At 41.5% G+C, this 15,619-nt stretch overlaps 1 protein-coding gene across 2 annotated transcripts in view; it reads right to left on the minus strand.

The window, feature by feature from the left end:
- The window catches only part of LOC8039313 (ras-related protein Rab-8A), a 180,136-nt gene that overhangs the window by 67,854 nt on the left and 96,663 nt on the right, over positions 1–15,619 (minus strand). The window lies entirely within an intron of this gene.

Genomic DNA, 15,619 nt, shown 5'->3' on the forward strand with positions numbered 1-15,619 from the left:
ATACAGTCCGAAGTCACGTCGGATATTGCCACACTGGAATATATATATATATATATATATATATATATATATATATATATATATATATATATATATATATATATATATATACTATTTTTATTAGAAGATTTACGGACTTTGTATACTGCACTATGTTCGAAGGGGACGATGGAAATGGATAGTCGGAGGCGACTGCATCGAATCGATTGTGGATTTCAGAGAAGACGGACGCTTCGCTTGCTCGATCAACTGAGGCGGAGGCCTCGGTGGGTCTACACGTTCCTTCCTCTTGTCTAGTTTTGTTGCTGAAGCTATTTTAGTGTTGGTTTTTTCTTTCGACGAAGCAACGAAGAAAGGTGCGCTGACCGATCAGCCCCCCCGGAAGTAACTTTTCTCGGCAACTTCCGCGAATAGCCATCTGAGGTTGCACTTTCCCGCTTTGTAAGACGCATTTTCATACGTGTTTGAAGGTTAGGTTCGTGGCCTTACGGGCTTCTGATTTCCAGGAAGTTTAGTTTGACCCGGAGGTTTTCGAAACAAATAGGCAAGAAACACGTATTTTATTTGATTGCCTAAGCAAGAGTTATTTCTCCATTTCAAATCCAAGAAGTGTTCATACTATGTCATATGACTTAAATCATACGCAAATACTTACGTTGCGTTTTTTTTTTTTTAAATGTTGTATGCTCATATTTGGGTTGTTACAGAAATAACAGATAGAAAAATAATTTTGCGAAGAACGATGTGACATGACGAGACGCGAATTAATAAACAACGTCCTCCGAAAAATCACAAATGACCGATTCCTATCAAAGACCAAAATATTAGCGCAGCGAATAAGATCTTACAAGGCCTACAGTATATAGACAACATACAGAAAAGACAAAATACCCAGAATACAGAGCTCAAATGAAGAAAAAACAAAACTTCGTGCAAATTACAGGCAATTCACGAAACCAGCATTGCAGTCACAATCTTATTACATTGTCATTTCTCTAATAGGCTGTGACCTATTACAGACAGTCAATTATCTTTTCTGTGAGTGAGATCCCCCACTGCGGGAACACAGCGAAGATACTCTGTTCTGTGGCTCTGCTAACGTCTCGAAGGTTCTCCCGAATTTTGTAGCTGTCAAATCCCACTTCACAATGCCCCCTTTTTTCTTTTTCTTTCGTTTTTTCTTCTACTAACATTGAGCAGTGCTCTCTCAAAGGCTTAGATGTGTTCTTTGCTGTTCGAAAATGTTCTAGACATATGACAATCACTTCGCTGTGTCGTTATTATTAAATGATGTTTGGAATGTCGCTGTACGGGAGATGAGTATAGAGATGCAAACCGTTTGAATTTAGGCATTAGAAGTACCTTTTTTGATAAAAACTAAGGAAACACACTCGTCTCACTATTACTAAAGAAAAAAAAAGATAGAAACTATTGTTTTCTAATATTTCTCGCAATCATAAAACACGTTAATCATAAACATTTTGAAATTTTATTCAGTATCTTGGTAGTCCGAGTGAGCCGTCAATACAGCTTCTTCAAAAGAAACGTTGGATCAAAGAAACGGCTACCGACGCCGTTTTTTTATCACATTTATACTTCCGCTGTAGGTCAATTCGACGTGGAAGCGCCTAAAACGTCAAGGTCCAAGTCAGCACGACAAGATTCTGTCCTTAGTCTTTGCACTACTTCTCGAAATTCTCCTTCAAACAACTGTCCTCGTTTGGACTTTTTTTTTTTTTGTCTTTTTTTCTACAGGAGTTCCACGTTTTGGCGAGTTATCTCGTGAAACTCTAGCTACCACTCAACCACGAAGATTTCTCGGCATCGCTCTATGACTGCTCTCGGTTCGGCCATAAGCTGACAGTTTGGTGGCAGCTACGCACTCGTCAGACCAATCAACTGCTTCCCTTTCATCGCATGACCCCGCTTTCTGCGGCTGGAAATGGGCGTGGGTAGGGACGCACGACTGGTCCAACGAGCCCGTAGGTTCCACCGCACTGTCAGCTTAGGGGTGAACGAAGTAGAAGCTGGCATTGGGCAGAGTGAGAGGGGGCGGGCAAGCAGCCCCGTTCAAGGACGGCGCGAACATCTGTGCTCTGCGGCCCAGAAGGTCACGCGTGCCTGGCGCACGACTATTGGTCATCACTGGCCCTGGGTGAGGCCACCGCGGGTGCCCGACAAAGTTTTAAAAAGAGAAATGAAATGATTATTGGTACGGGGGCTGCGCAGGGCCCATTAGCACTACGGAGACGGCGCCTAAGGCAGTCAGAACAGCTGCTGAAGCGACTTCTTCGCCGTGGCTTTTATAAGGGAGCCAGCTCCTTCCTGAGACAGAATGAGCCAGGTGAACACGCACCCTCTACCGCATCTTACAAACAAGAAATAGAAAAACAAAGAAAAAAACCGGAAAGGAAAGAGGGTATGACAGTGATGGTCGGTCATGGTGAAAAGCAGGTTGTTTTGTTAGCACTTCAAAAACACTTTTGATTATACTTTTTTTTAAGAATCGCTTCTTTTTGGGCTAATGATCGCAGCCAGACGTGGTTGGTGTTGTTTTATTTTCACCTGGTTTTGGGGTAGTTTTAACTATTTTAAAAACAACGAGTTGATGGTAATAACTTCTGGAAAACGCTATACGGATTATGAGTCCTGTAACGATTAAATTGGGTAAAAGCGTCGAAGATGTAGTCAAAAAGTTAATTCTGCACAGCAATGCGTGCTAGCAAAACAAACATGAAAACAGTCTGCGCAGGCGGTAGAATCAACACTCAGCTGTGCTGAGAGGTTTGGATTGTGCGGATATTCTTATACTATATGTATAAGAGACCATCATCACGGGTCAAATTGTGATAATGTTGCCTAGCGCGACGTGTAAAAATGACAACGACGAGGGCCACATCGAAAACAATGATGGTGACGGAAATTACGCGTTGCGTGCGATTGGGTGAAAATGCATAGCCGTACTTCTTCCTTTTGAAACGGCTGCACCGAATTTCCAGTCCAAATTTAAGAGTAAACATTGTGAAATCAGCTATCACACGTTACTAAACGTGCCTACAAAGTAGTCTTCTCCAGAAATGCCTGTGTATGGACTGCCGTAACGACGCAGTCGTATTTTGGAGACAGGGACAGCCTTGCACTCGTTGCTGGAGGAGTACAATTTGGGCAGCAGTCATAACAAGAAAGAAATTAGTAGTTATCTTTGAAGACCAAGAAAGTCTGCATGACTTTAGTGTTGCTCATTTTAACCTGGTGTTGTCTCAGTCCCAAGAGGAAGCCAGATAAAAAAATTAATGAAATAAAATATGAAAGAAAGTGTTAAGCAAATGAAGGGCAACTAATTACGGATAGCGAGAGCACACTGCAGTTTTCCACTATGTTTGCATCTTTCTGTGTTTTTCTACAACCCAGCTTTTAGACCGGTGGTCTGAGGAAGCCAACAGTATTGTCTGGATTAACGTTCCTCTTGCCACATTTCACTCTCTCTGGTGTCCGGCTGAGACAGCCAAAGGAAAGTTTATTTTAATGTTTTTTTGTTTTTGTTTTCAACTATTTCTTGTCTATGATAGGTATCTTTCGTTCATACGTAATCATTCACTAACAAAGTCAACCTACCAAGTCACTTTCTCAGCTTTCTGTTTGTCACAATAAATAATATATTAATAAAAAAACTGATTTCAGCTTCTTGTTTCTTACTCAGCTGCTCGCAAGTGAGTTCTAGATGTACAGCGTTCTAGATGTACGGCGAGTGAGTTCTAGAGCAACGCTCGGACTAACCCATCATTTATTTTCCTTGAGGGCCCCAGGGGGCATTATACAAGGGAGTGAACACACTAAAAACATCAACAAGAATAGTTAATAAAAAAACACGCTGTAATCTATACTTGTATTTCAGAAAGAAAGAGGTTAACGGCTGCAGCAAACTTGTTAGTATCAGTCATGTTTACAATGAGGTCAGGTAATGAGTTCCAATCGTCAATAGCAGATGGTAAAGTCGCCATTTTATAGGAGACAGATGACGAAGTAATTGAGCGCAGTTTACATGAGTGGTCAAAACGAGGGAAAATACGGTAGGGAGGTGATAGTAGAGAATCTTTTAGATGGTTGTTGTGGTAAAAGATTTTGTGAAGAAGAGTGAGACGTGACACCCTTCGACGTAAAGAAAGTAAGTCAAGGTTAGCTGATTTGCGTAATCCTGATATGCTAGTGTATGGGGAGTAGTCAGAGTGAATAAAACGAAGACCTCTGTTTTGAACGGATTCAAGGTTGTTAGTTAGATATGATTGCCATGGTGACCATATGGATGAAGCAAATTCAAGTTTAGATCTGACCAAGGTCGTATAAGCTAGTAGTTTTACTGAAGGTGTAGCTAGTCTGAGGTTACGGCGAAGAAATCCGAGAGTACGGTTAGCATCGGCAGTGACAGCATTTATGTGAGTAGTCCATGACAGATCAGAGGTCAGGTGAACGCCTAGGTATTTATATGAGGAACAGGTAGCTACTGGGATAGTGGAAAGGTGATAAGAAAAGGATGAAACATGTGAACTGCGGGTGAATGATAGAGATTTACATTTATTAAAGTTTAAAGTCATTTGCCATTTGTGGCACCACTGAGTTATAAGTGCGAGGTCATTCTGCAAAATTTGATTATCGTGGTTTGAATTAATAGGTCTATAAATTACACAGTCGTCGGCGAAGAGACGTATTGAAGAGGAGATGTTGAGGTAGAGATCATTAATGTATATTAAAAATAGAAGGGGGCCAAGAACGGTTCCCTGGGGGACGCCCGAGGTTACAGTGCAGATGGTAGATTTGGTGTTGTTAATAGATGAGTACTGGGTGCGATTTGTGAGGAATTCGGAGATCCATTTGACGACTGAGGGATGGATATTAATATTTCTAAGTTTCAGTAAGAGACGTTGATGAGGGACCCTGTCAAATGCCTTGGAGAAATCAATAAATATGGCGTCAGTTTGCTTATTAGAATCAAGGTTTGAGTAAACGTCAGTAAGAAAAGCTGTTAGTTGCGTTTCGCATGAGTATGACTTGCGAAAGCCGTGCTGATGCTCGAAAAGAAGGCTGTGGGAGTCTAGAAAGTTTATTATGTTAGAATAGAGTATATGCTCTAAGAGTTTAGACGACACACTGGTGAGCGAGATCGGGCGATAGTTGTTGATTAGTTGGCGATCACCTGCTTTGTAAACGGGGATGACGTTAGCGATTTTCCAATCGCATGGAATTTCAGAAAGTTGAAGAGACTGCGAGAAAATGTCGCAGAGGAAAGTTGAAGAGACGTGTTTAGTATTTATTAATATTTTCGAGTTTATTTGGTCGTCGCCAGAGCTAGAAGACACCTTCAGCTGATCAATGGCCTTCAGTACACCAGAGCGGTCGATCATGATAGGATTCATAGGAGGATGAAGGGGTTGGCACAAGTTGGGCATACTTGACAAGTCTTCATTGGTAAAGATCGAGCTAAAAAAGTTGTTAGTTTCAAGAGCACTATGTTCGTCAGAAAGTGGAAGGCCGTACTCGTCAACGAATTGTAATGGAAGCGAGAGTGCTGGGTTAATTACTTTCCAAAACTTTTTAGGTTTATTGGTTAAAATGTTGGGGAGGTCATGAGTATAAAATTTGAATTTGGCATCATGAATCGCGGATTTGTAGGCCCTAGCGCATTCGTGATAGGCGTTCCAAGATGCGTTAGTGTTATGAGCCTTTGCCCTCGTATAAGCTCTTTTTTTCCTGTTGGAGTGACAATGAACTGTTTTATCGTACCAAGGGTTAGTGTTATCGGATATAATTCGAGTGAGTGGAACGAAACGTTTGATTAGGGATGTTAGTCTATCTTTGAAAAGAATCCAGTTTTCATTGACCGTCCTTTCTGCGAAGTTTACTGAGAATACGTGATAAAATTCTTCGAGGTTGGTGTTGATAGATGCGTAGTCGGCTCTCGCATAATCGTGAATGAATTTGCAATAACGTGATTTCATAGGAGTAGTGATGGAGAATGTTAGCTCAATGACGAGGTGGTCGCTAATGCTGGGTAAGTATGTGACGTTGCTGAAGAGAGAAAGGTCATTGCTTAAACATAGGTCGAGTACGTTGCTGCAGCGATTGGTAATTCTAGTGGGTTGAGTGATAACATTAGATAGGTTAAAATCTAAACAAAGGTCAATAAACTCTTGAGAAAATGCACAGCTAGAACAAATAGTAGACCAGTCAATATTTGGGTAATTGAAATCACCAAAAAGGGTAACTAAAGCGTTAGGATATTTACATGCGAGTTCAGAAAGGCATTTATACAGCTCAATAACAAAATCTCTTTTATTATCCGGCGGCCTGTAACACACACCCATTATTACGGAAGGCGTTGTGCAAAGATACACCCAAACAACTTCTAGGTCAGTGGTAAGCGGTATTAGCCGTGATGGTATATGGTCTTTTATGGCCAAAAGTACGCCCCCTCCTTTTCTAGTTTTTCTATCAGACCTATACACTCGAAAGTTTAGTTGCGAGGGAAATAGCTCAACGTCAGATATATCAGGGCTTAGCCACGTCTCTGTAAGTACAACAAAAGCGGCATTACACGCTTCGATTACTGAAATTATTGCGTCTCTCTTTGGTATTAGGCTTCTAATGTTAGTAAATAGGATAGAATGACTTGAAGATTTGTTAGTGATAACATGGTGCTTTGCCGGTCGACTCCTAGAGGGCGACGAGAAGAAGCGCTGGCGTGGCTATGTGTCTTTTTCTTTAACGGCGCCAAGAGCGGCATCGAATACATAGCACTTATCATTTATAAAAAGTTTATCATGACGCAGTCTGTAGGGGGTGCCTTTTGGCCTTGCAAAATCAAGAAGGTGACGGCGTGCGAGCCGGACAGAAATTGGGAAGTCTTCGCTGATGGCTACGCGAGTTCCTTTAAGCTTGTGGGCTGATGAAAGAACGCTATCTTTATCTTTAAACGAAGAAAACTTTACTATTATTGGGCGACATTTCTGAGGGTCGAATCCTCCTAGGCGATGCGCCCTTTCAATCCTAGATGATTCAACTTGCACGTTTAGTTTTTCGGAGCACAAGCTAGTGACTAAGCACTCTGACTGAGCCCACGTTTCCTTGTCTGCGTCGGTGATGCCAAAAAATAAAAGATTACAGCGACGGGATCTGCCCTCTGCATCATCGCAACGTGTTTTTAGCTGAGATAGCTCGTTTAAGGCAGCAGTAAGCTGGGGTTCAGTAGTCGCGGCGCTACTAGTATCCTTCTGCTTTAGTGCGTCGAGTTCACTCGCGAGTTTGTTAAGTCGCTCTTCAAGTGTTGAAACTGTCTGTTCACTTTGTCTTTGTTTTTCTTTTAGAAGGTTTACTTCTTGTTGAAGTATAGCATGACTGTTTTTAAGTTTATCGACTGTTTCTTGTAAGCTAAGTAATTGTTCTTCTTGGGGTTTTGACATGGGACCTGGGTTCCGCTCAACATCACCAGACAACAACAGCAGCAGAACTCTAAAAGACTCAATACAAGCTTCGGGGCATGGAAGCATAACAAGGCAAACATTGTCTGATTTAAAACAATGGCAAGGTTTTTGTTTACTAACCTGCGGGAGGAAGAAAAACATAAGCAACTTCATGGCTGCAGAGCCATGAAGTTGCTTATGTTTTTAACAAAGATAAAATGATGGACGAAGAGCAGCGAGTGCGCGGGCCGGGACACTAGTCATCTACGTCCAGTTGAATGAGAGCTGGTTGCCTGGTAGACGTAAAACAATTCAAAGTCTTAATATTTTATTTTTAGAAATTCGATGTTTCTATTTATATTTTACGCCATGACCCATTTAAGGTGACATACATTATGGTGGCTCATTATGGAATCATTTTTCTAGCTAACGGGCTACTACTTCAACGAATTAAAGCATGCTTTATCAACTTCATACAAGGAGTTTCACGAGAAGCTGTAGAATGGTGACCATAACAACAAAAACGTATATTCGGATAATCTCCTATTTACATTAGAGCGATTTTAGTACTACATTTCTGTGAACGTTATCATATCCCCAAAAGAAACAGATGTATTTGGTGAAAATCAGTAAATTGATCACGAAGAAAGAAAATAACTGTCAGAGTAATTAATGGACGAAAATGGTGCTTCTAATGTTTTTTCTCACACATTCCGTTTATTAAGTTTTGTACTCGGCAAACTATTCCTGAGATCTCATTCTAAGTTCAATACAAATTATTGAAATATGAATTCAAGCACCGCCGGCGCGGGTGATCAGGCATGGGTAGGACGCGGTTAAACCAACCCCGGTCCCACGTGCGTTACGCCGACGGCCCCTCCGCTATGCGTTGCTGCCTACATACGGCAACGACTCAAAGCCTACTGCGGGGAGTGTATTTCCATTTCCGTTGCCGTCGGAGCCATAAAACCTAATCAGCTGCACGCATATAACCAAGCGAAGTGGACGCCAGTGCGGGTCGGCCGGCCGGTTCTTCTCTTTGCCCGCGTTGGCATCGCCAGAGGACGGAGTCACCGGTCTCCATTTGGACCGCGACAGGCAGCTGATTCGGTTGGAAGATGGAAGCGACGAGCAAGACCGACAAAACATCGCTTTAACCATAAAAGAAAATAAAAGGTAAAGAAATTCTAAACACAGCACTGTTTTTGGCGTGTGTCGTTGTAGTCATTCTATACTGCGCTTTTGCTGAGTTAGAATAAGTGATGCGGTGGTCGCAAAATAGAGTGAATCGTGAAAGTAAACACGTTGGGTATTATAAAGTAAACACGTTGGGTATTATAAAGCACGTTGGGTATTATAAAGCAGTTTATCCTTGGGAGCCTTCCTGAGCTCCAGAAAGTCTCATTTCAAGATATCATACCACTTAGAGGAGTGGAGGCGGATTACTTGGGATCATCTGCAGGCACAGATGCTTTATGCATAGGTGGGATAATGTTTACGTGTCTCCTTTTTACGCTATATAGCGCGTTTTCGGTAACCTTTTTTTATATTTATTTTTCAGATTAAGATAGTTTTAGTGCATTTGTGAAGACACTTCTTTATATTTGAAATGTCACAAATGTGTGTTGGAGGTTATCATAAACAATGCATCCCGTGGATTTTTCCAAAAATACCAGTCGAAAAGCTTCACGCTCAATATTTTCAATAAGTATCATATTAAAAAAGCATGATTCGATAAAAAAATTCACCTAATTCAACTTTAATTTCATTTGAATATATAACTAATATCCTAAAATTTAAAACCTGCAAAAAAAAAGTCAGAGTTATATTTCTTTTGTTTTCCTTATGTGAGTTTTCAAACAAGAGTGGGGAAAAAATCAAGTAAATAGATTTGATTTAAATCAGATTTATTTAATTGAATACAAATGTATTGGATTTAAATCGGATTTATTTTATTTAGATCATATTTACATATTTAAATCGGATTAATTTGATTTTGAATTACTATAGCTAGGAAAAAGGAAATAGCAAGTCTTCATTATAGAGATTGATTGGTCAATCCGTCCGATTACTGAAAACTTCGAGGAAGAAAAAATTACAGTAAAGTTAAAGCAGGGTTTAATTAATATGATTCTTATAAACCCCGCCCTGATAGAACAAAAATTATGAAGTTTCCGAACCCGCTCGTCTGCGCGTACTTCTTCTTCTTAAAATACATATCAGTTTCTTTTTTTTTTTTATATAATACTGAATATCATAGTCACAATACCATGCTTAACTCTTTATTAAAGCCACTTGGCACGGCGAGAAAGAAATATTGACCTATAGAGCGACTGACTTTACAAATCGCCGATTGACGCAACATATACAGCTTCAGCTGTAGAATTAAAATTAAACAAACTGCACACCATGCACATGTACGTTTTATTTTATTCCTGCAAATAAAAACGTTAGATGTTATTTCTATATAAATAATGTGAAGTCGGTCTGCAACGGTAGGGGGACACTGCATCACGCTCCAGAAAAAAGTTTATCCAATAGAGCGCGATTACTAGTTTGGGGTCTTTAGCGTGCACCACACAGAACAGATACACAGCCGCACGCCGATACAATGTTCATCCAGATCGATACAGGCGGGGGTGGGACTGAGTCCATGATCCCTGGATTTTTCAGCTTGAGTTTTTCTTTGCGCGTGCGCCAAGCACCGATCCTCCCTTTCATTTCAGAAACGTTTTGTTTTGTGTCTAAACTGCGTGAAATAGTCGGCGTACAGTGTTCGCTTTGTCCTCTCTCGGATCCCCTCTCCTCCACTCCTTTCCTTCCACGAGTTTGATATTTTCCTCTCCGTAAAGCAATCGCAAGAAGCCAACGATGAAGTCATGTCCTTCCGTTTCCCCTTTCCTTCCTTCGCTGTACTCTCATGATCCTTCTGCCAGGTCCCAAAAGCGCATTTTCAGCTATTGTCTGTCGACAGAAGTTTGTTTGGCAACAACACAACTTATCTCTCTGTTTCCGTGCTGTCTTTTATCCTTTCCGTCATTTACAACGTTCAGCAGTTAAGTATCTTGAACGTTCAGTCGTATGACTTAACGAGTGTTGCTCGGCATGGTTACACAAAAAACCTTACACACAATGTTATGTTGTGTGTACGTTTTTACCACCGCAAGTTAGTCATCCTCAATGGGCGTCCGGTGTCTGGCAGCCGTAGATGATCAATTTAGCCAGTGCAGAATACAACCGCCAGCCTGGCGTTTTTAACGTGCAACACGCAGTGGTGATACACGACCGCACGCCGGTACGATGCTCATCCAGATCGAAACGGACAGGAGTGGGGGTTGAACTCAGGATCCCTGGGTTGTGCAGCGCGAGCTTTCGCTCCACCTGCTCCGAGCTGCTGTGCGCTATCTCACTCCGCCACCGACCCCTGTTACACCCAACAGGTTCTAGGATGTTGACGCGAAAAAACAATGAAGGTTCAAAAAGATACCGCGGCTTGGAAATGTATGACTGAACAACCGCGTGCAAAACGTTCAAACTCAGAAAAAAAGAATGATAAAGACAGGACGAGCGAAATGTCTCTTTCCAACTTTGCTTTGTCGCCGTCGAGGTTACAGCTATACCACAGACAGAAAGTGTGCATGCAAGCATAGACAGAGTGGCCTTTCCTTCTTTTTTCTTTTTCTTTTAGGTTTAACAAATCAATTCAATTGTTTTTTGTTAAAATAAAAAAAAAAGCCGTGAAAGCTACAAGAATGCGGTATGTGTATAGGAGAGTTACACGCTCAGGAGGACATAATATATGAGAATAATTGTCACGATAATCGAGATAAGCAACTAAAGATTGTGAAACTCCTTTTTAGTTGATAAAATTAAGCTTACAATTCCAGTTTTGGACTTGCAGAGAGTCATCGAAAACCACTAAGCTAGTAAATTTTATAAATATTTGGAGCGCGTGGAGAGCGCAGTCACGCGCTCAAGTTACCACCCAGTTGTACAACAACCGCAAGGCTGGAGATGAGAAAACGTGAATAATTATCTTATCATCCACCTTTTCCCATCGCCAGCTTTGCGCCTGTTTTACGAGTGGTTTCTATGCTTGAGCACAGCGCCGCGCTTCCCACGCGCTGCAAATCTTCCTCAAGTTTTCCGATCTCGTGGTTTTCGATGACGGTCAGCTAGTTTTATATTTGAAACCGCATGTTTACTTTTACTAATTCTAAAGTTAAATAAAATGTTTTAGTTTATTATCTGACTTCTGGTGACAATGAGCCCCTTGCGTTCTGCCTCTCTGACCGTGCAAATCGCCTGCACAAACGGCATTCGTGTAACTTTCACGTTTTTTGTTTTTTTTTGACAAAAAAAAACATTTATCTGTAGAACTTTTTGACAAGCTGCGAGTAAGCCGCGACTCGTGATACTATAAATGCAGCCCGTCATTGAGGCAATTGAAACAAGAAGAAAAGTTAAAACACCTCAAAACTTAAAATAATTTAATGCATAAAGAAAACAACGAGACTGCTACTTCCATCCCTGGGTCATTTTCTTCTTTTTTTTTTTTTTTTTTTAACCGTGAATTAGGTAGGGAATTTACGACTAGCATTACCGCCTGCGACACGTAAGAGATAGAGTTAGCGTGCTTCAACTGAAGACGTGGCTCCAAAAGAGGCGGGCAAAAACATACAGCTAGCAATATATGCACGAATACAGTCATGCCTCGTAAATATTAACTCCCCCGTTCCGTCAAAAATTGTCCATAATGTGAGTCGTATATAATAACGAGGGAGAAATTCATGTATTTACCCGTCTTGTCCCTGAAACCTTTGCCCATATGTACCTATAGTATAGAGGGGTATCCACATTAACGGGGTCCAGATTAACGAGATATGACAGTATAGCGGCCTCCAAATCAATGTTAATGAGCGTGCGTAAAACTAAGCAAAAAGAAAGCGAAAAAAACCGCGCCTAAATTGAAAGGTGCCACCGCAGGATATCCTCTCTGGCGAATCGCGAGTCGGTACGTACGCATCTTATTCGGGAGTATGTGAGCGAAAGCGAGAATGGCATTCGGCGCTCATATGTTATGCAGTGGCGTCAGCGCTCCTCTTCGCCGTTCATAAACATGAGCTTTAGCGCTGTGTGGTCCCGTGGGAAAGCCTCAAGACTCTGACATGCTTTTTCTTTTTTTGGCATCTATCTGAAACTGCGCGCTTTGCTCGTGCGTTTAGGTCATTTGTATATGGTCCTCGTAATAAATTATCGTTTCGCAAGGCTCAGTTTTGCCGGGTCATTCCGAGCTCTGTGGAGCCATAAAACTCGGAGACTGCGAAACTGTTGTGATATATTATTAGCTTTTCGGGCGTAAAATATACCGAAACGCATTTTTTTCTTTTTTTAAAAGTATAAATATAAAATTTACTTGTGCTTTTTTATGTGAAGCGAGAACACTAATAAAAAAATTTTAATATCTGGATTACCTTCTCTATATTGTAGAACTCTCCTTGTCTGCAAAAACAAAAGACAAATTGTGAATACTGAGGAACATTTTGGGTGAAGGCCAGCTGGTGAAATGTGTCGCGAGGTATAATAACCGGAGACTTCGGGTCGAGAAAAATAGATAATTGAAAAATAGGAGGGGAAAAAAAAGACGTCTTATTTTATTTTGATGCATTGTATATATTTTATTTTCCGTCGCATTCCCCAGCGTTTATGCAACATAATGGCAGACATTTTGTTTTTCTTTTTATGATATGCACTTTTATCTCCTGGATTGTGTGTTTGCGCAAAAGCGCTCTCTCTAAACCAGTGGTTTCAAACTCATTTGAGTGCGGGGGCCAGATAGCCCACCCCCGAAAGTTTGAGGGCCAACAAACAGAGGGGTTGGAGGGACGGATAAATTTTAAAGAACCTCATGCTCTTTTTTTTTTTTTTTTTTTTTTTTTGTAAACTCGCTGTTTAGTGGCATCGCTCTTACGAGAGCAAGCACACTGTCGTTTCTGTTAACCAATTCACTCTGGAATTATTCAAGCTCAAGATTCGTAAAAAAAAAAAAAGGAATTTTTTTCATATGACAGTGCTTTGTTTCCATGGGATTCTTGATAGCAGCATTCTAAAAAAAAAAAAAGAATACTTGCAACTGAATGGCATTTTCTTCTGAAAGCGAAAATCTTAAGCTCTTAGCTTTAGCTTTGGCAGTTCCTCTGCTGAGTGAGAGTTTGTGCAGCCGAAGCGTGTCTTTGAGCGAAATGCTCGCACTTGCAGCCTAAAATCGAAATTCTGGTACAGGTGACTAACATGACAAAAATTGGGGAAGCAAAAATTGAAAGGAGACAAGAGTCAAATGAAAACAAAACAGTAACTATGGAAATACGTTATAAGAGCAGAGCTATGTTTTCAGGGGAAATAAATCGGCAACGTGAGATCATTGTAGTGCACATTTCTAGCGCTCAAGACATGGGAACGAGGGCTCGCAGCCCGTTGCCTGCGTGCCACGTCCCAGCGAGTCGCAGGCCGCAAGCGGCCCGCGGGCCGCGTGTTTGAGACCCCCGCTCTAAACCATCGTTTTCCAATCTACCTAATTCAGCGGCTTAAATATGTGTACTAGTTTTCCGAAAAATTTGCGGGCATGCCTCTACCACTGAGACGTAAAGAGATAGAACCTTTTGGTTTTCCGGATAATGCACTTCAAATTTCTAACGCAGAGAAGAAAAGGACGCATAACCACATTACTCAGGATACGACCAGCGTTATGCCAATGTTCCATCTTAAATACGTTTGAAGACAATTTTGCAGTTCTGCGCTCGCGCAAATAATGCACCAGATAAGTTGAAGGCCCGGGCCCGCAGCTCAGGCTTACATATCTCACCATCGATAGCCTTTCATCTCGCTCCAACGAAATGTTTCAACGGAGCAGAAGCCAGCCAACGCTGGAAGGTTCAGGGGCCGAGCGTGTCATCGCATCTCAGTTCGGATCACGCACTGCCCAACTCATAGAAATCTTCACTGTCACTCTCGACATGAACAAGAACTGTACCGGCGTGAGGTCGTGCAAGCGCCACAGCGTGAAGCACGTCACTGACCGCAGGATAGCAGTCGCACTACATCAAGGGTATCAAACTCATTCGGGTGCTTTGGCCAAACCCCTTCCCCCTTCCCCAAAGATTGAGGGCCAACGCAAAGAAAGTAAAAAATAAAATAAAAAAATAATGTTTTAAGACAAAAAAAGAAAAAACACAAAAAGAAAACAGCAATTTCTAGAGAAGGGCCCTCGTGCTTTCCGCTTTTCGTAAACCTGCATTTTAGCTCTGATTTCTTAATGTGACTACTTTAGGCCCATCAATGATGTTACGACAAATGTAACATTACATCACACCGCTAACTTGTTTGCGTTTTTCAATGGCAAAGAGAAGGGTGTAAACATAAATCTCGTTTTTGTGTTGCTAAATTTTTTCGGGAAATAATCAAATTCAACATTTCTTGAAAAAAAAAAAAAAACTTCATACGACGGTTTTTACTTTCCTGACAATTTTTGTAGCAACATTATTAGGCGAATCTTGCGTTGTAATTATATTTTTCGAATTCTAGAAACCCAAGCTCATAGCTCTCTCTTTTGAAGTTGCTCGTACTGAGCAAGAGTTCGTGCAGCCGGGGTGAGTCCTAAGGAGGACGCCCTTATGGCACAGTAGTGGGATTGTCGTACAGGTGATCAACCGGAGGAACAGCTCAAAAACCAAAAATTCAGGCAAAACAATACTGAGTCCAAAGAAAACAGAACAGAAAAAAAAATATGTGACCACGTTGTGAGCGCCCAGAGCTACATTTTAAGCGTAAGTAAACTGGCAACATAATATTTATAATGCACATAGCTCTTGAGACATGGGAACGAAGGTTAGCAGCCACTTGACGCTTGGGGGCCACGTCCCGGGGAGTCGCGCAGGTCACGTCCTGCACGACATGCACTGGCTGAATTGATCCTCTGCAACGTTGAATAAGTATCGGTATATATGCGTCTCTAGGGCACATCGATCTTTAAAGGGGCGATGCAACCATTTTTCAACTTTGCGCAACTACCGTATAGAACGGATCCCGGGCGTCAGTGACCTGTGAAACACCCGTTCGTTTTTCACCGCACGTAACCGAAGTCGCAGAAAAGATTTAAGAAAAACGAG

This window comes from Ixodes scapularis, unplaced genomic scaffold (genome assembly GCF_016920785.2).
Source record: "Ixodes scapularis isolate PalLabHiFi unplaced genomic scaffold, ASM1692078v2 PGA_scaffold0__279_contigs__length_252992795, whole genome shotgun sequence".
Lineage (NCBI taxonomy): Eukaryota > Metazoa > Arthropoda > Arachnida > Ixodida > Ixodidae > Ixodes > Ixodes scapularis.